Source organism: Tripterygium wilfordii, chromosome 7 (genome assembly GCF_013401445.1).
Source record: "Tripterygium wilfordii isolate XIE 37 chromosome 7, ASM1340144v1, whole genome shotgun sequence".
NCBI classification, from domain to species: domain Eukaryota; kingdom Viridiplantae; phylum Streptophyta; class Magnoliopsida; order Celastrales; family Celastraceae; genus Tripterygium; species Tripterygium wilfordii.
In genome coordinates this window covers 12,237,008-12,264,153 of record NC_052238.1, presented here as the reverse complement: position 1 = coordinate 12,264,153, position 27,146 = coordinate 12,237,008, and the positions used below count along the sequence as shown (strand labels likewise).

The 27,146-nt window shown below is 38.6% G+C and overlaps 1 long non-coding RNA gene and 1 pseudogene across 1 annotated transcript; one reads left to right on the top strand and one right to left on the bottom strand.

The window, feature by feature from the left end:
• Nucleotides 1-9,897: 9,897 nt before the first annotated feature.
• Nucleotides 9,898-10,707, bottom strand: LOC120002917. Its single transcript, XR_005469205.1, has 3 exons — nucleotides 10,472-10,707; nucleotides 10,296-10,372; nucleotides 9,898-10,194 (listed from the first exon to the last, which is right to left on the bottom strand). It is a non-coding gene; the product is annotated as an uncharacterized LOC120002917 (long non-coding RNA).
• A 12,162-nt stretch (nucleotides 10,708-22,869) lies between these two features.
• LOC120002592 overlaps nucleotides 22,870-27,146 on the top strand; it is a 100,563-nt pseudogene continuing 96,286 nt past the window's right edge.

Here is a 27,146-nt window from a genome sequence, read left to right as displayed (position 1 = left end):
ATAGACTACAACGGTTCACTTTGATGCATTGGGAATGCTCAATTCTATCCATAGATGAGTTTGTCACGTTTTGCGCAATTTCAAACATAACTTGGTGTATTGGCATCTTTAGCAAACAAAATGTTGTACGAAAGATAAAGTAGCAAGTTAGACTTCTAAGAACACTAAATAGAGTACAACGATCCACTTTGATGCCTTACGAATGTTGAATCCTGTGCATAGAAGAGTTTTTCACGTTTTATACAATTTCGAACGTAACTCGGTCTATTGGCAACTTTACTTAACGAAACGTTGTACGAAAGCTAAAATAACAATGGAGACTTCTAAGAACACTAAACAGAGTACAAGGGTCCACTTTGAAGCTTTGGGAATGCTCAATTCTGTCCATAGATAAGCTTTTCGCGTTTTGTGCAATTTCCAACGTAACTTGTCTATTGGCATCTTTACCTAACGAACGTTGTACGAAAGCTAAACTAGCAACGTAGACTTCTAAGAACACAAAATAGAGTACAACGGTCCACTTTGATGCTTTGGAAATGTTCTATTCTATCCATAGATAAGCTTTTCACGTTTTGTGCAATTTCAAACATAACTTGGTCTATTGACATCTTTACCTAACTAAACGTTGCACGAAAGCTAAACTAGCAAGTTAGATTTCTAAGGACACTAAATAGAGTATAGCAATCCACTTTGATGCATTAGGAATGCTCAATTCTATCCATAGACATGTTTTTCACGTTTTGTGAAATTGTGAACATAACTTAATCTATTGGCATATTTACCGAACGAAACGTTGTACGAAAGCTAACTTCCAACGTAGACTTCTAAGAACACTAAATAGAGTTTAACGGCCCGCTCTGACGCTTTGGACTTGCTTAACTCTCTTCATAGATGAGCTTTTCAAGTTTTTATGCAATTTCAAACATAACTTGGTCTATTGGCATCTTTACCTAACGAAACGTTGTTTGAAAGCTAAATCAGCAAGTTAGACTTCTAAGAACACTAAATAGAGTATAACAATCCACTTTGATGCTTTACGAATGCTCAATTTTGTCCATAGACATGTTTCTCACGTTTTGTGAAATTTTGAACATAACTTAACCTATTGGCATCTTTACCGAGCGAAATGTTGTACGAAAGCTAACTTCCAACGTAGACTTCTAAGAACACTAAATAGAGTTTAACGACCCGCTTTGATGCTTTGGACTTGCTCAACTCTCTTCATATATGAGCTTTTCAAGTTTTTATGCAATTTCAAACATAACTTGGTCTATTGGCATGTTTACCTAACGAAACGTTGTTCGAAAGATAAACTAGCAAAGTAGACTTCGAAGAACACTAAATAGAGTACAACGGTCCATCTTGAAGCTTTCGGAATGCTCAATTCCGTCCATAGACAAGTTTTTCACATGTTGTGAAATTTCAAATATAACTTGGTCTATTGGTATCTTTACCGAACGAAACGTTGCACAAAAGCTAAACTAGCAACTGAGACTTCTAAAAACACTAAATAGAGTTTAACGGTCCATTTTGATGCTTTGGAATTGCTCAACTCTCTCCATAGACAAGCTTTTCAAGTTTTTGTGTAATTTCAAACATTGCTTGGTCTATTGGCATCATTACCTAACGAAACATGGTATGAAAGCTAAACTAGCAAGTCATACTTGTAAGAACACTAAACAGAGAACAACGGTCCACTTGAAAGCTTTGGGAATGCTCAATCTATCCATACACGAGATTTTCACGTTTTGTTCAATTTCAAACATAACTTGGTCTATTGGCATCTTTACCTAACGAAACGTTGTACGAAAGCTAAACTAGCAACATAGACATCTAAGAACACTAAAGAGAATATAACGGCCCACTTTCACGCATTGGGAATGCACAATTCTATCCATAGGTGAGCTTTTCCTGTTTTGTGCAATTTCAAACATAACTTGGTCTTTTGACATCTTTACCTAACTAAACGTTGTACGAAAGCTAAACTAGCAAGTTAGACTTCTAAGAACACTAAATTGAGTATAACAATCCACTTTGATGCTTTAGGAATGCTCAATTCTTTCCATAGACATGTTTTTCACGTTCTGTGAAATTTTGAACATAACTTAATCGATTGGCATCTTTACCGAACGAAACATTGTACGAAAGCTAACTTCCAACGTAGACTTCTAAGAACACTAAGTAGAGTTTAACGGCCGCTTTGACGCTTTGGACTTGCTAAACTCTCTTCATAGATGAGCTTTTCAAGTTTTTATGCAATTTCAAACATAACTTGGTCTATTGGCATGTTTACCTAACGAAACGTTGTTCGAAAGCCAAACTAGCAAAGTAGACTTCGAAGAACACTGAATAGAGTACAACGGTCCACCTTGAAGCTTTTGTAATGCTCAATTCCGTCCATAGACAAGTTTTTCACATTTTGTGAAATTTCAAATATAACTTGGTCTATTGGTATCTTTACCGAACGAAACGTTGCACAAAAGCGAAACTAACAACTTAGACTTCTAAAAACACTAAATAGAGTTTAACAGTCCACTTTGATGCTTTGCAATTGCTCAACTCTCTCCATAGACGAGCTTTACAAGTTTTTGTGCAATTTCAAACATTGTTTGGTCTATTGGCATCATTACCTAACGAAAAATGGTAAGAAAGCTAAACAAGCAAGTCATACTTCTACGAACACTAAAAAGAGAACAACGGTCCACTTGAAAGCTTTGGGAATGCTCAATCTATCCATACATGAGAATTTCACGTTTTGTGCAATTTCAAACATCACTTGGTCTATTGGCATCTTTACCTAACTAAACGTTGTGCGAAAGCTAAACTAGCAAGTTAGACTTCTAAGAACACTAATTAGAGTATAACAATCCACTTTGATGCTTTAGGAATGCTCAATTCTTTCCATAGACATGTTTTTCACGTTCTGTGAAATTTTGAACATAACTTAACCTATTGGCATCTTTACAGAGCGAAACGTTGTACGAAAGCTAACTCCCAACGTAGACTTCCAAGAACACTAAATAGAGTTTAACGGCCCGCTTTGACGCTTTGGACTTGCTCAACTCTCTTCATATATGAGTTTTTCAAGTTTTTATGCAATTTCAAACATAACTTGGTCTATTGGCATGTTTACCTAACGAAACGTTGTTCGAAAGCTAAAGTAGCAAAGTAGACTTCGAAGAACACTGAAAAAAGTACAACGGTCCACCTTGAACCTTTTGGAATACTCAATTCCGTCCGTAGACAAGTTTTTCACATTTTGTGAAATTTTAAATATAACTTGGTCTATTGGTATCTTTACCGAATGAAACGTTGCACAAAAGAGAAACTAGCAACTTAGACTTCCAAAAACACTAAATAGAGTTTAACGGTCCACTTTGATGCTTTGGAATTGCTCAACTCTCTCCATAGATGAGCTTTTCAAGCTTTTGTGCAATTTCAAACATTGCTTGGTCTATTGGCATCATTACCTAACGAAACATGGTATGAAAGCTAAACTAGCAAGTCATACTTCTAAGAACACTAAAAAGAGAACAACGGTCCACTTGAAAGCTTTGGGAATGCTCAAGCTATCCATACACGAGATTTTCACGTTTTGTGCAATTTCAAACATAACTTGGTCTATTGGCATCTTTACCTAACGAAACGTTGTACGAAAGCTAAACTAGCAACATAGACATCTAAGAACATTAAAGAGACTATAACGGCCCACTTTCACACCTTGGGAATGCTCAATTCTATCCATAGGTGAGCTTTTCGCGTTTTGTGCAATTTCAAACATAACTTGGTCTATTGACATATTTACCTAACTAAACGTTGTACAAAAGCGAAAGTAGCAAGTTAGACTTCTAAGAACACTAAATAGAGTATAAGAATCCACTTTGATGCTTTAGGATTGCTCAATTCTGTCCATAGACATGTTTTTCACGTTTTGTGAAATTTTGAACATAACTTAATCTATTGGCATCTTTACCGAACGAAACGTTGTACGAAAGCTAACTTCCAACGTAGACTTCTAAGAACACTAAATAGAGTTTAACGGCCCGCTTTGACGCTTTGGACTTGCTCAACTCTCTTCATAGATGAGCTTTCGAAGTTTTTATGCAATTTCAATCGTAACTTGGTCTATTGGCATTTTTACCTAACGAAACGTTGTTCGAAAGCTAAACTAGCAAAGTAGACTTTAAAGGACACTGAATAGAGTGCAACGGTCCACCTTAAAGCTTTTGGAATGCTCAATTCCGTCCATAGACACGTTTTTCACATTTTGTGTAATTTCAAATATAACTTGGTATATTGGTATCTTTACCAAACGAAACGTTGCACAAAAGCTAAACTAGCAACTCAGACTTCTAAAAACACTAAACAGAGAACAACGGTTCACTTGAAAGCTTTGGGAATGCTCAATCTATCCATACACGCGATTTTCACGTTTTGTACAATTTCAAACATAACTTGGTCTATTGGCATCTTTACCTAACGAAACGTTGTACGAAAGCTAAACTAGCAACATAGACATCTAAGAACACTAAATAGACTACAACGTTTCAATTTGATGCATTGGGAATGCTCTATTCTATCCACAAATGAGCTTTTCATGTTTTGCGCAATTTCAAACATAACTTGGTGTATTGTCATCTTTAGCAAACGAAACGTTGTACGAAAGATAAAGTAGCAAGTTAGACTTCTAAGAACACTAAATAGAGTACAACGATCCACTTTGATGCTTTCCGAATTCTCAATCCTGTCCATAGAAGAGTTTTTCACGTTTTATACAATTTAAAACATAACTTGGTCTATTGGCATCTTTACCTAACGAAACGTTGTACGAAAGCTAAAATAGCAATGTAGATTTCTAAGAACACTAAACTGAGTACAAGGGTCCACTTTGAAGCTTTGGGAATGCTCAATTCTATCCATGGATAAGCTTTTCGCGTTTTGTACAATTTCGAACGTAACTTGTCTATTGGCATCGTTACCTAACGAAACGTTGTACGAAAGCTAAACTAGCAACGTAGACTTCTAAGAACACTAAATAGAGTACAACGATCCACTTTGATGCTTTGGAAATGCTCGATTCTATCCATAGATGAGCTTTTCACGTTTTGTGCAATTTCAATCATAACTTGGTCTATTGGCATCTTTACCAAACTAAACGTTGTACGAAAGCTAAACTAGCAAGTTAGACTTCTAAGAACACTAAATAGAGTATAACAATCCACTTTGATGCTTTAGGAATGCTCAATTCTGTCCATAGACATGTTTTTCACGTGATGTGAAATTTTGAACATAACTTAACCTATCGGCATCCTTACCGAGCGAAACGTTGTACGAAAGCTAACTTCCAACGTAGACTTCTAAGAACACTACATAGAGTTTAACGGCCCGCTTTGACGCTTTGGACTTGCTCAACTCTCTTCATAGATGAGCTTTTCAAGTTTTTATGCAATTTCAAACATAACTTGGTCTATTTGCATCTTTACCTAACGAAACGTTGTTTGAAAGCTAAACTAGCACAGTAGACTTCGTAGAACACTAAATAGAGTACAACGGTCCACCTTGAAGCTTTTGTAATGCTCAATTCTGTCCATAGACAAGTTTTTCACATTTTGTGAAATTTCAAATATAACTTGGTCTATTGGTATCTTTACCGAACGAAACGTTGCACCAAAGCTAAACTAGCAACTTAGACTTCTAGAAACACTAAATAGAGTTCAACGATCCACTTTGATGGTTTGGAATTGCTCAACTCTCTCCATAGACGAGCTTTTCAAGTTTTTGTGCAATTTCAAACATTGGTTAGTCTATTGGCATCATTACCTAACGAAACTAGGTATGAAGGCTGAACTAGCAAGTCATACTTCTAAGAACACTAAACAGAGAACAATGGTCCACTTGAAAGCTTTGGGAATGCTCAATCTATCCATACATGAGTTTTCCACGTTTTGTGCAATTTCAAACATAACTTGGTCTATCGGCATCTTTACCTAACGAAACGTTGTACTAAAGCTAAACTAGCAACATAGACATCTAAGAACACTACATAGACTAAAACGGTCCACTTTGATGCATTGGGAATGGTCAATTCTATCCATAGATGAGCTTTTCACGTTTTGCGGAATTTCAAACATAACTTGGTGTATTGGCCTCTTTAGCGAGAAATGTTGTGCGAAAGATAAAGTAGCAAGTTAGACTTGTAAGAGCACTAAATAGAGTACAACAATCCACTTTGATGCTTTACGAATACTCAATCCTGTCCATAGAAGTGTTTTTCCCGTTTTATACAATTTCGAACATAAGTTGGTCTATTGGCCTCTTTATCTAACGAAACGTTGTACGAAAGCTAAACTAGCTACGTAGACGTCGAAGAACACTAAATAGAGTACAACGGTCCACTTTGATGCTTTTGGAATGCTTAATTCTTTCCACAGATGAGCTTTCCACGTTTTGTGTAATTTCAAACGTAACTTGGTCTATTAACATCTTTACATAACGATACGTTGTATGAAATCTCAACTTGAGAGTTGGAATTCTAAGAACACTAAATAGATTACAACGGTCCACTTTGATGATTTGGGAATGCTTCGTTCTGTGTATAGACGAGCTTTTCATCTTTTGTGTAATTTCAAACATAACTTAGTTTATTGGCATCTTTTGGTTACGAAACATAGTACGAAAGCTAAACTAGCAAGTTAGACTTCTAAGAACACTAAATAGAGTACAACGGTCCACTTCGATGCTTTGCGAATGCTCAATTCTGTCCAGAGACAAGTTTTTCACGTTTTATGCAAATTCGAACATAACTTTGTCTATTGCCATCTTTATTGAAGGAAGCGTTATAAAAATACTAAACTAGCAACTTAGACTTCATAGAACACTCAATGGAGTACAACGATCCACTTTGATTATTTGGGAATGGTCTATTCTGTCCATAGACGAGCTTTTCACGTTTTGTACAATTTCAAACATAACTTGGTCTATTGGCATCTTTACCTAACGAAACGTTGTACGAAAGCAAAACTAGCAACATAGACATCTAAGAACATGAAATAGACTACAACGGTCCACTTTGATGCATTGGGAATGCTCAATTCTATCCATAGATGAGCTTTTCACGTTTTGCGCAATTTCGAACATAACATGGTGTATTGGCATCGTTAGCAAACGAAACGTTGTACGAAAGATAAAGTAGAAAGTTGGACTTCTAAGAACACTAAATAGAGTACAACAATCCACTTTGATGCTTTACGAATACTCAATCCTGTCCATAGAAGAGTTTTTAATGTTTTATACAATTTCGAACATAACTTGGTCTATTGGCATCTTTACCTAACGAAACGTTGTACGAAAGCTAAAATAGCAATGTAGACTTCTAAGAACACTAAACAGAGTGCAAGGGTCCCCTTTGAAGCTTAGGGATTGCTCAATTCTGTCCATAGATAAGCTTTTCACGTTTTGTGCAATTTCGAACGTAACTTGTCTGTTGGCATCTTTATCTAACGAAACGTTGTACGAGAGTTAAACTAGCAACGTAGACTTCTAAGAACACTAAATAGAATACAACGGTCCACTTTGATGCTTTGGAAATGCTCTATTCTATCCATAGATAAGCTTTTCACGTTTTGTGCAATTTCAAACGTAACTTGGTCTATTGGCATCTTTACCTAACTAAATATTGTACGAAAGCTAAACTAGCAAGTTAGACTTCTAAGAACACTAAATAGAGTATAACAATCCACTTTGATGCTTTAGGAATGCTCAATTCTGTCCATAGACTTGTTTTTCACGTTTTGTGAAATTTTGAACATAACTTAATCTATTGGCATCTTTACTGAACGAAACGTTGTACGAAAGCTAACTTTCAATGTAGACTTCTAAGAACACTAAAAAGAGTTTAACGACCCGCTTTGATGCTCAATCCCGTCCATAGAAGAGTTTTTCACATTTTATACGATTTCAAACATAACTTGGTCTATTGGCATCTTTACCTAACGAAATGTTGTACATAAGCTAAACTAGCATGTTAGACTTCGCAGAACACTAAATAGAGTACAACGGTCCACTCTGATGCTTTGTGAATGCTCAACTCTGTCATTAGGCAAGTTTTTCACGTTTTATATATTTTCGAACATAACTTGGTCTATTGGCATCTTTACCGAACGAAACATTGTACAAAAGCTAAAGAAGAACCTTAGAATTCTAAGAACACTAAATAGAGTACAATGATCAACTTTGATGGTTTGCAAATACTCAATTCTGTCCGTAGATAAGTTTTTCACGTTTTATGCAATTTCAAACATAACATGCTCCATTGGCATCTTTTCCGAACGAAACATTGTACAAAAGCTAAACTGGCAACTTAGACTTCTAAGAACACTAAATAGAGTACAACGGTCCACTTTGATACTTTGGGAATGCTCTATTTTGTCCATAGATGAGCTTTTCATGATTTGTACATTTTCAAATATAACTTGATCTATTGGCATGTTTACCTAATGAAACGTTGTGTGAAAGCCGAACTAGCAACTTAGACTTCTAAGAACACTAAATGGACTACAAAGGTCCACTTTGATGCTTTAGGAATGCTCAATTTTGTCCATAGACGAGCTTATAAAGTTTTGTGCAATTTCAAACATGACTTGGTCTATTGGCATCTTTACCTAACAAAAGGTTGTATGAAAGCTTAACTAGCAAGTTAGACTTCTAAGAACACTAAATGGAGTACAACAGTCCACTTTTATGCTTTAGGTATGCTCGATTCAGTCCATACACAACTTTTTCACGTTTTGTGCAATTTCAAACGTAACTTGGTCTATTGGCATCTTTACCTAACAAAACATTGTACGAAGGCTAAACTAGCATGTTAGACTTCTAAGAACACTAAATAGAGTACAACGGTCCACTTTGATACTTTGGGAATGCTCTATTTTGTCCATAGATGAGCTTTTCATGATTTGTACATTTTCAAACATAACTTGATCTATTGGCATGTTTACCTAATGAAACGTTGTGTGAAAGCCGAACTAGCAACTTAGACTTCTAAGAACACTAAATGGACTACAAAGGTCCACTTTGATGCTTTAGGAATGCTCAATTTTGTCCATAGACGAGCTTATAAAGTTTTGTGCAATTTCAAACATGACTTGGTCTATTGGCATCTTTACCTAACAAAAGGTTGTATGAAAGCTTAACTAGCAAGTTAGACTTCTAAGAACACTAAATGGAGTACAACAGTCCACTTTTATGCTTTAGGTATGCTCGATTCAGTCCATACACAACTTTTTCACGTTTTGTGCAATTTCGAACGTAACTTGGTCTATTGGCATCTTTACCTAACAAAACATTGTACGAAGGCTAAACTAGCATGTTAGACTTCTAAGAACACTAAATAGAGTACAACGATCCACTTTGATACTTTGGGAATGCTCTATTTTGTCCATAGATGAGCTTTTCATGATTTGTACAATTTCGTATGTATTGTCATTTTTACCTAACGAAACGTTGTCCGAAAGCTAAACTAGCAAGTTAAGAGTTGAAAAACACTAAATAGAGTATCACGGTCCATTTTGATGCTTTGGAACTGCTCAACTATCTCCATAGACGAGCTTTTCAAGCTTCTGTGCAATTTCAAATATAACTTCATCTATTAGCATCTTTACCTAACAAAACATTGTACAAAAGCTAAAATTAGGGCTGTGCACGGTCCGGTTAACCGGACCATGCAGGTGAAACCATCACCAATCCGGAATTTACGGATTTGTATTTTCCGAAACCAAAACCAGACCAAAACCATTAAATCCAGTAACTACGGTTAACCGCTTAACCGGTCCGGTTATGGTTTCCAATAAAATATGCAATCTGTATTCTGTAAGTGCAAAAACAAATGACAAATCCATGTGTATCAATCAAACTATCAAAGCTATAATAACTAATATTTGTTCCAACTTCCGATATTCAAAGTGAACTAAAAACACAAACACAATTACAGTCATCCAACTATCCACCAAGTATCAAAGTATCAAAACACTCAAGTATCAAACAAAGTGTATAATATTACAGTGAATACAGTCATCCAAATTCCAAAACAAAAGGGTTCAAAATCAAACAAGTAAAGTAGTAAACAATAGTAGGTAGCAGCTGCCAGCAAGTAGGCAGTAGTACTGGAGTGGGCAGCAATTGGGCAGTGACGTAGTGCTGCAGTGGGCAATAAGCTGTAAGTATCAGTAGACAGTAATTTACAAATATGAAATTAAAGAACTTCCAGTATGTAAAATTATAGAATGATACTATGATACCTCACTGGCTCACTTTGAACTTGCAAGGGCAGTTTCAGTAGGTTCTTTACTTGCAAAAATTTGCAATGCTTCCATTTCTACAGTAGAACATTAGAAATTGGAGATTAAGTAGAACATTATATGATAATAATTAATAGAACAATAGAATTAGTAGATATTAGCAATTTAGAACAAACCTTTTTCTATTTGTTCGCACCATTCATATAATTCAATCGAATCTTCAGTTGGTTCCTTGTAAAAGTCGAAAGGTTCGCATCGAATCCAATCATTGCAACAAATGAGTGCCTCCACTGTTTTGGGACTCAAACAAGCCCGAAAAGGATTGACAACTCGCTTCCCAGCACTAAATGCAGATTCTGAAGGCACACTTGACATCGGAGCTGCAAATATATCCCTAACAATCTTGGATAGAATTGGATACCTTAATTGGTTTTCTTTCCACCAATCCAACACATTAAATGCAAGATTTTTAGGATTCTCGGCCGCCTCCAATAAATACTTATCAACTTCATTTCTAATTTGAACCCCATCTTTATCTTTTCTTCTTCTCATAAACATCTCCAAATTTGCATCTCCCTCCTCTTCATTTACATCCCCCTCATTCTCATTAGTAGCATCCATACTCCATTGAGCAACTCCCGGAGTATCCTTTTTATAATCTTCATACATGTTGAATAAGAGAGTTTTCACTCTAAACACCAACCCTTCAATCATTGTAGGTTCATCTTCCAAGAATTCAAATCCCCATTGGACTAGATCCATTTTGTAACGAGGATCAAGGACCACTGTAAGAACCACAACTTGATTGACATCTTTGATATTACCCCAATACTTGTCAAACTTTGTTTTCATTGAAGTTGCAACCTTCTTTAAGAATTCATCATCACTTCTCATTGCCTTTTTCAATGCATCAGCCATCATATAAATCTCACGGAAAGGCACATTAGCTGTCACCGTTTTGTAGGAACTAAGTTTCAAAGTTGCATCATAGAATTTTTTTAAGAACTTGACAAAAACCCTAGCATAAGACCAATCTGAGGCACTAGGCCATCAAGCAAAGTCTAGCAACCTCGTCCTCACTTGAAGTGCTTTGGAGTCCGAATCACTCCATGTAGCTTTGAAGGCTCTCTTGGTTTGCTCCTTGCTCTTTTCTTTCTTCTTTGGACACTCATACTTCATGTGTCCCTTCTTACCACACTCAAAGCACCTCAAATCTTTGTCTTGCTCCTTATGGTTCCCTTTTGAGTCGTTTTGATCCCCATGGCCAGATTTGAAGTTGTCCCTCCTTGAGTGGCCAAAAGGTCTACCACCTTGCTTCTTCTTGTTTATCAAGTATCTCTTGAATCTTTTTGTCATTAGGGCTACTTCCTCATCACTCAAATCATCTCCACTATCACCCTTGGAGGCAAAAGCAATGCTCTTCTTTTTGGTGTCCTCTTTTTGAGCTTCTCTTGCCTTCAAATTTGTCTCATATACCAGAAGTGATCCTACAAGCTCATCCAACTTCAAGACTTTGAGATCTTTAGCTTCTTGGATGGCTGTTACTTTGGCATCCCATGCTTCCGGAAGACTTCTCAAGTACTTTTGCACCTTTTCTTGATTGGAGAATGTCTTCCCTAAAGATTCAAGAGAATTCAGAATTTTGGTTAGTCTAATATCCATATCGGTAATAGACTCATGTGAAAGCATAGTGAACAATTCATATGAATGCATGAGCATGTTAATCTTGGACTCCTTTACTTGATTAGTTCCCTCATGCTTCATCTCTAACCTAGTCCACATATCTTTAGCCGAAATGCATGTTGAAATATGTTTAGCTTCAATTGAATTCAATGCATTAAATAAAATAGACATTGCTTTAGCATTCAAGGAAATCTTTTTCTTATCATTGTCATCCCATTTATCCCAAGGTTTTGAAATCTCCTTTTCAACATCACCAACTTTGGTGATGATGGTATGCTCATAAGGTCCATCCTCTATGACATACCACAAATCAATATCCAGAGACATGAAATAAAGTTTCATTCTCATCTTCCAATGGTCATAGTCATCTCCATCAAAGTATGGAGGTCTACCACTAGATTGACCCTCTAATACATGATCATGTCTACCACTAGTAGATGCCATATCAAGAATCACAAATAATGCACAAGACAATTACTTCTATATGCAAGTAACCTTGCTCCGATACCACTTGTTAGGATGTATGGCACCACAAGAGGGGGGGTGAATTGTGTCCTTAGTCAAATTTAGACTAGGTCACTATATTTTTCGGTTTCAATGAATTCTATCAAATTTCACCTTAAGCGGAAGCTAACTACCAAATTAAGTTCTAGTGTATATGTATATGAGTCAAGGAGAACAATCAATTTAAACAAACTTGAATCTAGCAACCTAAATATCCAATTTCAAGTATGTATGATATGAGAATGCAATGCTAATTGAAATTGCTGGAAAGTAAAAGAGGCAAGAGATTTATAGTGGTTCGGCTTAACCCAAGCCTACTCCACTCCCCAAGTCCCACTTGGGAATTTCAAACACTCCAATATGGCTTGTTCAACCGAGTCAAGCGGAACTCTTACAACCGATGTTTTTGTAGCTCAAACACCAAACTCTACACACCGTGTGGTTTGTAGCTCACCACACTAACTCAATCAACAAAATACAAGCTCAAAAATGGCTCTAAGAATAGCCGGGTATGAGATAAGTTTAGGCTCAAAGGCTGGCTCTTTAGTAGCTGGATTTGTAAGTGTCTAAGGCTCAAATGAAGCTCTTGAAAAGCTGGAATGGGAATGGTAAGCACAAAACTCAGATTTGAGATTTTTTGGTTGCTAGGGTATGTGAAATTTTGAGTAGTGTATCAACCAACGAAAATCAGTTGTGATAAGGCTTGAATGGTGAAATGGAGATATAGAATGAAGCCTTATAGGTGCTGGAAATTAGATTGCTCAAGCAAGTAGAATGACTCTTGAGGAAATGATAAGAATCTGGTAAGAAAGGCTCAAGAGTAACAATAAAGCTTTACTTGGCTAGTGTGTGTGATCTCTCTTCAAAATCAAGTATGTAATCAAGAAATGAATGAGTGAAAGAATGAAAGCTTAGAAGATGAAGAACACTAGAGAGAGAGTGTAATTTTCGGCCAAGTATATGCACCATAGACAAAGAGTTAGTTTTTATAGAAAATTGTGGAGTGTAAGCTCATGAAATGAGGGCCATTGGATTGATATGAAAGATATGGACCCTTGGATCATTAGAGACGTTAGAAGGCTTAGAGAAGTGTGAAAATGTTTACAACAAGTCTCTTTTGGTAGGAGGAAATAATGGCTTTTGGATGGATATAGACTTTGGAGGCATCTTGGAAGATACAACAATTGACTTGAGAAAAGTTTGTCTTTTAGGTGGAGTAAATCATGGCTTTTGGATGGATATAGACTTTAGATGCATCTTGAAAGATACAACAATTGACTTGAGAAAAGTTTGTCTCTTAGGTGGAATAAATGATGGCCTTTGGATCAAATGAAGATTCAATTTTGGCCATAGGATGTAAAGTAGGAGAGATAAGAATAAAGCTTGAATCTTTGGCCATTGGATTAAAATGTGATTTTGATGTAGAGAGAATATGATCCATTGGATGTGGAGTGTCTTGGTGGGAAAGAGAAATGGTTTTGAAATAAAGCTTCCCACACATGTGAAGAGAAAAACTTGTCATAAGACTTGTTGTACCTCTTGTCTCCTCCTTTCAAATTAACTTTTCCTTCTCTTCTCTTTTTGGCTCCAAGTCTTCTAGTTAAGATGTAACTATGGTTAACTTGTCTTCTTTGCCATGTCATCAATGCCATGTCATTAATGCCGTGTCAACAATGCCATGTCAGCTGCCACGTCACGTCCGTCGATTCTGACTTTGACTAGAAAGTTAATTTTACTTCAATTGATCCCAATTAAGCTTCAAGACATCTTTGGCAAAACTTGATTACGTTGACCACGAAATTGACTTTCTTAATCATGTTTGACACTGATTAAGTCTTCATTACAGTTCGGTTAAGGTCACCATGTTGATACATGGCCAACTTGATCATCCTACACACAATTAAACTCAAGACATGCTATGTAAACCCTTTTAGGATTTCTTGCAATTAGTTCATGTTAGTTCAATAATCAAATCATCAAATAAGCACAATTGAACTAGTTTAATATAAGTCTTGAATTCCTAAACTAATCAAGTAGGCATATGCACCTAGGTTTCTCAATACAATCAATAGATCAAAGTTCAATCAAAACATGCCGTTGTAATCACTCAAACATATATTCAACACGGTCCACTTCGATGAATTGGGAATGCTCAATTCTTTCCATAGACAAGTTTTTCACATTTTATGCAATTTCAAACGTAATTCGGTCTATTGGCATCTTTACCTAACAAAAGGTTGTATGAAAGCTCAACTAGCAACATAGACTTCTAAGAACACTAAATATAGTACAATGGTCCACTTTGATGCTTTAGGAATTGTCAATTCTTTCCATAGACAAGTTTTTCACGTTTTGTACAATTTCTAACGTAACTTGGTCTATTGCCATCTTTATCTAACGAAACGTTGTCCAAAAGCTAAACTAGTGAGTGAAAACTTCTAAGAACACTAAATAGAGTATAATGGTCCATTTTGACGCTTTGGAATTGCTCAACTCTATCCATAGACGAGCTTTTCAAGTTTTTGTGCAATTTCAAACATAACTTGATCTATTGGCATCTTTACCTAACAAAACATTGTACAAAATCTGAACTAGCTAGTTAGACTTCTAAAAACACTAAATAGAGTACAATGGTCCACTTTGATGCTTTGGGAATGCTCTATTTTGTCCGTACAAGAGCTTTTCACGTTTTATGCAATTTCAAACATAACTTGGTCTATATTTATCTTTACCTAATGAAACGTTGTACTAAAGCTAAACTAGCAACTTAGAATTCTCAAAACACTAAATATAGTACAACAGTCAACTTTGATGCTTTGGGAATGCTCAATTTTGTCCATAGACGAGCATTTCACGTTTTATGCATTTTCAAACATAACTTGTTCTATTCTATTGGCATCTTTACCTATCGAAACATTGTACGAAAGCTAGACTAACTAGCTAGATTTTTAAAAACACTAAATAGAGTACAACAATCCACTTTGATGCTCTAGGAAGGCTCAATTATGTCCATACATGAGCTTTTCATGTTTTGTGCAATTTCAAGCATAACTTGCTCTATTCGCATCCTTTTTTACCTAACTAAAAGTTTTATGAAAGCTAAAGTTGCAAGTTAGACTTTTAACAACACTAAAAAGAGCACAACGGTCCACTTTGATGGTTTAGGAATGCTCAATTCTATCCATAGACAACTTTTTCATGTTTTGTGAAATTTCAAACATAACTTGTTCTATTGGCATCTTTACCTAACAAAACGGTGTACGAAAGCTCAACTAGCAAGTTATACTTGTACGAACACTAAATAGAGGACAACGGTCCACTTTGAAGCTTTGGGAATGCTCAATTCTGTCCATGAATGAGATTTTCACGTTTTGTGCAATTTCAAACATAACTTGGTCTATTGGCAACTTTACCTAACTAAACGTTGTATGAAAGCTAAACTAGCAAGTCAGACTTCTAAGAAAACTAAATAGAGTACAACAGTCCACTTTGATGCTTTGGGAATGCTCAATTCTGTCCATCGATGAGCTTTTCACATTTTGTGCATTCTCAAGCATAACTTGGTCTATTGTCATCTTGACCTAACGAAACATTGTCCAAAAGCTAAACTAGCAAGTTAAGAATTCTAAGAACACTAAATAGAGTATAATGGACCATTTTCATGCTTTGGAATTGCTCAACTCTCTCCATAGACGAGCTTTTCAAGTTTTTGGGCAATTTCAAACATAACTTGTTTTATTTGCATCTTTACCTAATGAAACGTTGTACGAAAGCTAAACTAGCAAGTTAGACTTCTAAGAACAGTAAATTGAGAATAATGGTCCACTTTGATGGTTTAGGAATGATAAATTCTATCCATAGACGATCTTTTCACATTTTGTGCAATTTAAAACGTAACTTGGTCCATTGGCATCTTTACCTAATGAAACGTTTTACGAAAGCTTAACTAGCACGTTAGACTTCTAAGAACACTAAATAGAGTTTAACGGTCCACTTTGATGCTTTGGGAATGCTCAATTTTGTCCATGGACGAGCTTTTCACTTTTTGTGTAATTGCAAACATAACTTGGTCTATTGGCATCTAAAACCTAACGAAACGTTGTACGAAAGCTAATTATGTCCGTAGACAAGTGTTTCACGTTTTGTGTGATGGCGAACGTAACTTGGTCTATTGACATCTTTACCTAAGAAACTGTTGTACGAAAGCTAAACTATAAAGTTAGACTTCTAAGAACACTAAATAGAGTACAACGGTCAACTTTGATGGTTTGCGAAAGCTCAATTCTTTCCATACACGAGCTTTTCTCGTTTTATGCAATTTCAAACATAACTTGCTGTATTGGCATATTTACCTAACGAAACGTTGTACGAAAGCTAAACTAGCAAGTTAGACTTATAAGAACACTAAATAGAGTACAACAGTCCACTTCGACGCTTTGGGAAAGCTAAATTCTGTTCATAGATAGCTTTTCAGGTTTTGTCATTTTCAAACATAACTTGAACTATTGGCATCTTTATCGAATGAATCGTTGTACGTAAGCAAAACTACCAAGTTAGACATCTAAGAACACTAAATAAAGTACAATGGTCCACTTTGATGCTTCAGGAATGCTCAATTCTGTCCATAGACAAGTTTTTCACATTTTGAGGAATTTCGAACATAAATTGGTCTATTGGCATCTTTACCGAACGAAACGTTGTACAAACGCTAAACTAGCAACTTAGACTTCTATGAACACTAAATAGAATTTAACGGTCCACTTTGATGTTGTGGAATTGCTCAACTCTCTCCATGGATGAGCTTTTCAAGTTTTTGGGTAATTTCAAACATAACTTGATCTATTTGCATCTTTACCTAACAAAATGTTGTACGAAAAATAAACCAGCAAGTTACATTTGTAAGAATACTAAGTAGTGTACAATGGTCCACTTTGGTACTTTCGGAATGCTCAATTTTGTCCCTAGATTAGCTTTTCATGTTATGTGCAATTTCGAACATAACTTGGTCTATTGGCATCTTTTACCTAATGAAACGTTGTACGAAAGCTAAAATAGCAAATTAGACTTCTAAGAACACTAAATAGAGTTTCATGGTTCGCTTTGATGCTTTAGGAATTCTCAATTCTGTCCATAGACGAGCTTTTCACTTTATGACCAATTTCAAACATGACTTGGTCTATTGGCATCTAAAACCTAACGAAATGTTGTACGAAAGCTAAACTAGAAAGTTAGACTTCTAAGAATACAAAATAGAGTACAACGGTCCCCTTTGATGCATTGGGAATGCTCAATTCTGTCCGTAGAAAAGTTTTTCAAGTTTTGTGCAACTGCAAAAATAACTTGATCTTTTGCCATCTTTATCGAACGAAACATTGTACAAAAGCTAAACTAGAAACTTAGAATTCTAAGAACACTAAATAGAGTTTAACGGTCCGCTTTGATGCTTTGGAGTTGTTCAACTTTCTCCATAGACGAGCTTTTCAAATTTTTGAGCAATTGAAAACATAGCTTGGTTTGTTGGCATTTTTACCTAACGAAACATTGTACAAAAGCTAAACTAGCAAGTAAAACTTCTAAGAACACTAAATGGAGTAAAACGGTCCTCTTTGATGATTTGGGAATGCTCAATTCTGTCCATAGACGAGCTTTTCACGTTTTGTGTAATTTCTAGCATAACTTGGTCTATTGTCATCTTTACCTAACTAAACGTTGTACAAAAGCTAAAGTAGCAAGTTAGACTTTTAAGAACACTAAAAAGAGCACAATGGTCCACTTTGATGGTTTAGGAATGCTCAATTCCGTCCATAGACAAATTTTTCATGTTTTGTGCAATTTCGAACATAACTTGTTCTGTTGGCATCTTTACCTAACAAAACGGTGTAGAAAATCCAAACTAGAAAGTTAGACTTGTAAGAACGCCAAATAGAGGACAACGGTCTGTAATATCCTGATATAACTTTACACTATTCATAGTATTTTATTGTGGTGGTTGAGGTGGAGGGAACCTCTGTGTTGGTGAACCGGTATTTGAAGAGAATAAAAATTAAATTAAGATAAAAATCTGGAAATATTTTTCATAAGTGGAGGATTTTAAAAGAAAATTTTAGACGCAAGAATCACTCAAATCGGATTTAAATTGGATTTATTATGTTTTTTTTAGTTAGTTGGATTTTTACATTTGGTGAGTGGCATTTCCAAGTTATGTTTGAAATTGCAGAAATCTTGAAAAGCTTGGGTATGGGGAGAATTGAGCATTTCCAAAGCATCAAAGTCGACTGTTGTACACTATTTAGTGTCCTTAGCAGTCTAACTTCCTAATTTAGCTTTCGTACAATGTTTTATTAGGTAAAGATGCTAATAGACCATGTTATGTTTGAAATTACACAAAAAGTCAAAGCTCATCTATGGAGAGAGTTGACCAATTTCAAATCATCAAAGTGAACCGTTGTACTCCATATAGTCTTTTTACAATTCTAACCGGCTAGTTTAGCTTTCGTACAATGTTTCCTAACCAAAAGATGCCAATATACCAAGTTATGTTTGGAATTGCACAAAACGTGAAAAGCTCATCTATGGACAGAATTGAGCATTACCAAAGCATTATAGTGGCCTGTTGTACTCTATTTAGTGTTCTTAGAAGTCTAACTTGTACTTTAGCTTTCGTACAACGTTTCGTTAGGTAAAGATGCCAATAGACCAAGTTATGTTTGACATGGCACAAAAACGTCAAAAGCAAGTCTACGGAGAGAGTTGAGCAATTACAAAGCATCAAAGTGGACCATTATACTCTATTTAGTGTTTTTAGAAGTCTAACATGCTAGTTTCGCTTCCATACAACGTTTGGTACAAAAAGATGCCAATAGACCAAGTTGTGTTTGAAAATGCACAAAACCTGAAAAGCTCATTTATGGATAGAATTGAGCAATCCCAAGGCATTGAAGTGGACCGTTGTACTCTATTTAGTGTTCTTAGAAGTCTAACTTGCTACTTTAGCTTTCGTAGAACGTTTCGTTAGGTAAAAATACCAATAGATGAAGTTTTGTTTGAAATTGCGCTAAATCGCAAAGAGCTCGTCTGTGAAGATAGTTGAGCAATTCCGAAGCATCATAGTGGACCATTGTACTCTATTTAGTTTTTTTGGGAGTCTAACTTGCATGTTTAGCTTTCTACAACATTTCGTAATCAAATGATGCCAATAGACCAAGTTACGTTTGAAATTGCACAAATCGTGAAAAGCTCGTGTATGGGGATAATTGAGCATTTCCAGAGCATCAAAGTCGACCGTTGTACACTATTTAGTGTTCTTAGCAGTTTGACTTCCTAGTTTAGCTTTCGTACAATGTTTTGTTAGGTAAAGATGCTAATAGACCATGATATGTTTGAAATTGCACAAAAACGTCAAAGCTCGTCTACAGAGAGAGTTGAGCAATTTCAAAGCATCAAAGTGGACCGTTGTACTCTATATAGTGTTTTTACATTCTAACCTGCTAGTTTAGCTTTCGTACAATGTTTCGTACTAAAACATGCCAATAGACATTGTTATGTTTGAAATTGTCCAAAATGTGAAAACTTGTCCATGGACAGAATTGAGCATTCCCAAAGCATCAAAGTGGACAGTTGTGCTCTATTTAGTATTCTTAGAAGTTTAACTTGCTAGTTTAGCTTTCGTACAACGTTTCGTTAGGTAAAGATGCCAATAGACCAAGTTATATTTGAAATGGCACCAAAACGTCAAAAGCGCATCTACGGAGAGAGTTGGGCAATTACTGTAATATCCTGATATAACTTTACACTATTCATACTATTTTATTGTGGTGGTTGAGGTGGAGGGAACCTCTGTGTTGGTGAACCGGTATTTGAAGAGAATAAAAATTAAATTAAGATAAAAATCTGGAAATATTTTTCATAAGTGGAGGATTTTAAAAGAAAATTTTAGACGCAAGAATCACTCAAATCGGATTTAAATTGGATTTATTATGTTTTTTTTAGTTAGTTGGATTTTTACATTTGGTGAGTGGCATTTTCGTAAAATTTCAGGGACTACAGTGAAGTTTTAAGTAAATAAGTTAAATACCCAGATTTCTCACTATTTACAAATACACCCTCTTCCTCACAACTCTTCTCTCTCCCGTACACCTTTCTCTCTCCTGGTGATTTTCTGATTCCGGTGACGATGATGGCTGTGTTTGGTATCAAAAGAAGCGTATTGACGAGACGAGTGTAACCCAACTTGAATCAAGTCGATCGGAGCTACGGTTAGGGAGATATCGGAGTTTGAAGTTTCGGTCACCTTGAATTTCTTTTGGTCGATCCGGTCGATTCCGGCGATGGTTTGACTTCTTTCAGGTACCTATGAGTTCTTCTCATCGAGCTCTTCGATTTGATATAAGATTTGGCAGGTTTGGGTGGCCGGATCTCCGGTGGTAGTGTTGAATGGGTTTCAGCCGAGTTGATCGAGTCAGGCCGAGTTGACTCGGTTGACTGGTCTGTTGACCGGTCTGACCCGGTTTGACCCGGTTTGCCACTGTTTGACCCGGTTTGCCACTGTTTGACCCGGTTTTGCACTGTTTGACCCGGTTTGACCGGTTTTGCACTGTTTGGCCCGGTTCAATACTGTTTGACCGTTGACCATAGTTGACCGACCGTATTTTAATTGTATTTTTGTATATCGTGTTTTTCGGTGTAGACGGTAATCTCAGTTGAGATTTGAAGCGGGTTGACTTTCGGAGTCAGGGGTTGACGGGGACGTTTGCGTGGTATTTGCTTTCCGATTTCCAGGTAGGGGTTTCCATACTCTTGCATGTGACTTTAGAGTTCCGGTTTTACGGACTCTGGTGATATTATGGTTTTGTTGGTTTCCGGGGGTGGAAATACGACCTGTTTGCATGTTGATTTATATTCTCTGTTATACATATAACTGTTGGTATGTTTTCTGAGAGTGAGGTGATTGGAGGTGTTGGATGTGGATGTGGATGTGGATATGGATATGGATATGAATGTGGATGTGGATTGTGGGCCCATATAGGCGCCCAAATGATCGGATATGGATTTCTGATGGATGATATATATACATATACAGACCGGATATATATACCGGTGGACCGTCTGAGATGGGGTGCATCACAGGGGACGCCCTCTGGTGTAGGCTATGCTATCGGGATACCCGATCCTCATCCAGTTTCGGTGTGGACCTGGACTGGGAGACACCCTACGGGGATTAGGGTGGGTCCAGGGGTGTGATGGATTATTGGAGATTGATTTGGTGGTTACAGTGTTGGATAGCCTTATCGGCTACCATTTCACTTGATTGGATTGGTGTATGGATTTCTGGAGACCAGTGTGGGTGGTTCCAGTGCTGTTTAACCTTATCGGCTATTGTGCTATTTGGTTTACTTACTGATGGATGTATATTTACTGTATTGCATACTATGCATTTCATTTATGGGTTTATCATTATTATTTATGGATATTGACGTTTCCTCTCTACGCCCTACTGAGCTTTGTGGCTCACCCCTCTTCTTTATCCCCTTTCAGGTGAGTTGGATGTAGGTGATGGCGGTCAGCAGCGGGATGCGTGAGCTGGTGTGTAGCCTTGGGCTGACTCTTAGTGGGTGTGGGAACTTTTTGTGTTGTATTTGTATATACTATACGGTTTGGTATCGGGTAGATATGTTTTATTATTTCGCTGTTGTATATGTACACAGGTAGATGTACTTTGTGGATAGTATGATAGTTCTTATTATTATTATTATTATGTCTGTTGGGTTTAGTTTGAGATTTGGGATCTGGTTCGGGGGATGGGGTGTCCCCTGCCGGTCACGTCCCTGTGATATAGATACACCTCGGTGTATTGTAGGAGAGAGAGGCGTGACAGTTTGGTATCGGAGCTGTAGGTTTAGAAACTTACAGTGGTTAGGTTACCTAGGTTATTTTGTTGGCTACACATCATGCGTTTCCCGGCTGACCTGGTGAGTTTTTATTTGTCGTGTTCCCTACTTTAGATTTATGTATACATGTGTTATATTTTCCAGATATGGTTGACACACGTAGTACTCGAGTGCGAGGATATGGACGGGGTAGAGGAGAACATGAGGCGGATGAGCCTCAGGAGGTAGATGAGGTGGGTATGCCTGAGGTGGCACCATTAGAGCGGGGGCGAGGACGGAGAGGTAGGGGTGCGAGGCGTGGTAGGGGCGGAAGACGTGGGAGAGGTGGGGGTAGGCGGCGAGTGAATATAGATCCAGTGGATGATATTGGGGAGGATCAGGAGGGATATCTAGCACCACAGGGGGTAGAGGCTGTTGTTACTACTTTACGACAGGAGGTCCGGGATGTTACTGAATTGGTACGAGCTCTTGGGCAGACTGTTACAGGACTTGTGACACAGATGACTGCTCCAGTGCCAGCTGAATTACAGGCTTCTGTTGAGGTTCCAGAGCAGGTTTCGACTTTAGGTGAGTTACAGGAGGGTGCAGGACAGATTATGGAGGCACAATTAGCTCCTTTGGCGATTGATACGTCGATCAAAGAGCTAGCCGAGTTACGGAAGACGAATCCTCCATTATATAGGGGAGTGATAGATCCAGTGGTAGCAGAGGAGTGGGTTCGCCAGTTACGTAGGAAGATGACTACCTTACGGATTCCTGAGGAGAGGAGGGCTTTATTAGCTGCTGAGTTTCTAGAGGGAGATGCTTTCACTTGGTGGGAGGTGATGACAGTTAGTCGGGGCAGAGAGGGTATGCCGTGGGCAGAGTTTGAGACTGCTTTTCTGGCGTAGTATGTACCACAGACAGTGCGTGTTGCTAAAGCTAAGGAGTTTCTCGAGTTGATTCAGTCCCCGGACATGACAGTGACACAATATCAGGCTCGTTTTGAGGAGTTAGGGCGATATGGGGAGGAGTATATTTGCACAGAGGAAAAGAAGATACTGAGATTTAGGAGAGGGTTGTCGCCAAAGATTTCACCTCATTTGGCGGCTCAGACTATCATCACCTATCGTGAGTGTATTGATAAGGCACTCGGAGTGGAGAGGACTTTAGTGGAGATTAAGGATTACTGGGAGATTCATAAGAGGAAGCTTGAGAGTTCTACATCTGCTACTGGAGAGAGTAGTCAGCACAGACAGAGGACTGATACTCGGGGGCAGCAGCAGAGTCAGGGACAGGGTTCTCAGAGTCGGAGGCAGGGTTACTGAGGACCCAGGCAGGGACAGCAGGGTCCTAGACAGGTTCAGCAGGGGCAGAGACAGGGTCAACAGGGGCAGAGATCAGATCAGCAGGGACAGGCTCCGAGGCGGGACCAGCAGCCTCAGCATTGCTATGCTTGTGGTCATGTGGGCCACATGAGATGGGATTGTCCTATGGCAAACAACCCGTTATGTTTCCAGTGTGGATTGCCAGGACATACCAGGAGAGATTGTCCACAGGGTGGAGGATTTGCACCGCCAGTATTTGGAGGTCAGAGAGCTCCAGCTCCAGCACCGGTTCCGATACAGAGGGGTCCTGTAGGATGGGGTAGGCCACTAGTTCAGCAGCAGCGACAGCAGCAGCAGGTTCAGAGAGGTGGAGTGTATGCACTTAGGCCTGATGTGGTTCCAGCAGAGCGAGATCACTTGGGAGGTAGGTTTCTCTTATTCAGTTCTTGGGCACGTGTTTTGTTTGACACTGGTGCTACGCATTCATTTATTTCTGCATCATTTGCTGAGACATTGGGTTTGGAGATTACGGGTGTGGCGAGGAGATTTATAGTTGATTCACCACTAGGACCAGGCACCGTGATTAGTGGTATCTGTAGGGACTGTGTATTTAGTTTCTCAGACCATGAGTTTAGAGCGGATCTGTTTGTGATGCCATTTACTGATTTTGATGTTATTCTTGGTTTGGATTGGTTGACTGAGTATGAGGCGATTATAGAGTGTGCTGAGAGGAGGATTACACTGACCACACCTACGGGGAGGGTTAGATTTCGTGGAACGAGATTTCTTCCGTGTCCACATTTTCTAGATAATCCTCAGTACACCGATTGTGTTATAGCGGGTTTGATTACTTCGGCGTCAAGGGGAGATTCTTCGAACCCTATACCGGTTGTGGAGCATTATATGGATGTTTTTCCCGATGATTTACCGGGGTTACCACCGCAGAGGGAGATTGAATTTGTGATTGAGTTGTACCCGGGTACAGATCCGATTTCTATACCACCGTATAGGATGGCACCAGCAGAGCTGAAGGAGTTGGACACTCAGTTGACGGATTTACAGAAGTTGGGATTTATCAGACCGAGCACTTCACCTTGGGGAGCACCTGTTTTGTTTGTGAAAAAGAAGGATGGTGCTATGCGTATGTGTGTGGACTACCGGCAGCTGAACAGGGTGACAGTAAAGAACAAATATCCATTGCCGAGAATTAATGATTTGTTTGATCAGTTGAGAGGTAGTCATTATTACTCCAAGATTGATCTCAGATCGGGGTACCATCAGTTGAGGATTAGAGAGGAGGATATTCCAAAGACAGCATTTCGCACACGGTTTGGCCATTATGAGTACTTGGTTATGCCATTTGGGTTAACCAATGCACCTGCAGCGTTTATGGATTTGATGCACAGGGTGTTTAGACCGTATCTGGATCAGTTTGTGATTGTATTCATTGATGATATATTGGTTTATTCAGCCACTGAGGAAGATCACATTAGACACTTGGAGATTGTGTTGCAGACGCTCAGAGAGCATAGATTGTATGCTAAGCTGAGTAAATGTGAATTTTGGGTGACTCAGGTGAGATTTTTAGGGCATGTGATTTCTCAGGAGGGTATAGCGGTGGATCCAGCGAAAGTAGAGGCAGTGGTGGCATGGAGGAGACCGAAAAATGTGGGAGAGATTCGCAGTTGACTCGGAAGGATACTCCATTTGTGTGGACAGATGTGTGTGAGCAGGCTTTCCAGGAGTTGAAGACTCGACTCACTTCACCTCCAGTGTTGGTGATACCCGACAGGGGTATTGGTTATCAGGTATATTGTGATGCTTCAGGAGTTGGTTTGGGTTGTGTGTTGATGCAGCAGGAGGGAGTGGTTGAGTATGCTTCACGTTTGTTGAAGCCGCACGAGAGGAATTATCCTGTGCATGATTTGGAGTTGGCTGCAGTAGTGTTCGCACTTAAGCAGTGGAGATATTATCTTTATGGAGAAAGGTTTGAGGTATTCTCGGATCATAGGAGTCTTGGGTACTTGTTTACTCAGAGAGATTTAAACCAAAGACAGCGTAGATGGATGAAGTATCTTGGGGATTTTGATTTTACTTTACAGTATCATCCGGGCAAGGCCAATGTGGTGGCTGACGCCTTGAGTAGGAGATTGATTGCAGCTCGGTTGGCTATTCAGGAGTTTGGGTTGGTGGATACACTTAGTCAGTATCGACTAGATGTGGAGGAGCGTAGAGATGTACTGAGTTTACGGAGTTTGATTGCTCGTCCGACCCTGGTACAGAGGGTGTTGGATGCACAGTTGGGGGATGCATTATTTGATGACATTGAGGATATGGAGGGATGGGTTAGAGGCACTGATGGTGGAGTCAGATTCAGGGGCAGATTAGTGGTTCCAGAGGACACCGAGTTACGCGAGGAGATACTTCAGGAGGCACATTACTCACAATTTGCGATGCATCCTGGTGCTACTAAGATGTATCGAGATTTACGGAGGCAGTATTGGTGGAGTGGCATGAAGAGAGATGTGGCACAGATTGTGACTCGATGTCTTACCTGTCAGCAGGTAAAGGCAGAGCATCGACGACCTGCTGGATTATTGCAACCACTTCCATTACCTGAATGGAAGTGGGAGCATATCACTATGGATTTTGTGATGGGTTTACTTATGACTCCTCGGAGACATGATGCGATTTGGGTTGTTGTGGATCGGTTGACAAAGACAGCCCATTTTATGCCTATTCGTCAGACAGATTCGATTGAGTCATTGACGAGATTATATGTACGAGAGATAGTCCGATTGCATGGGGTACCGTTGAGTATTGTATCTGATCGGGATCCCAGATTTACTTCACGGTTTTGGGGCAGTTTTCAGGATACTCTGGGGACGAAACTGAACTTCGGTACAGCTTTTCATCCGCAGACTGATGGACAGAGTGAGCGGACTATTCAGATTCTAGAGGATATGCTTCGGGCTTGTGCGATAGACTTTCGAGGAGATTGGGAGACTCATATTCCTCTAGTGGAGTTTGTGTACAATAATAACTATCAGAGTAGTATTCAGATGGCACCGTTTGAGGCATTATATGGGAGACCTTGTAGATCACCGTTGTGTTGGTCAGAGGTTGGAGATAGACCATTATTGGGTCCAGAGATGGTACAGCAGACTACAGAGGTGGTGACAGTGATTCGACAGCGGCTTCTGATAGCTCAGTCACGTCAGAAGAGTTACGCGGATAGGAGACGTAGACCTCTAGAGTTTCAGGTGGGGGATCATGTTTTCCTGAGGGTTAGTCCTCGTAGAGGAGTACAGAGGTTTGGGATAGCGGGGAAGTTAGCCCCTAGATTTATAGGGCCATTTGAGATTTTGGAGAGGGTGGGGATAGTAGCTTATCGATTAGCATTACCCCCACAGTTGTCAAGAGTACATGGGGTATTTCATGTGTCTATGTTACGGAGGTACCATAGGGAC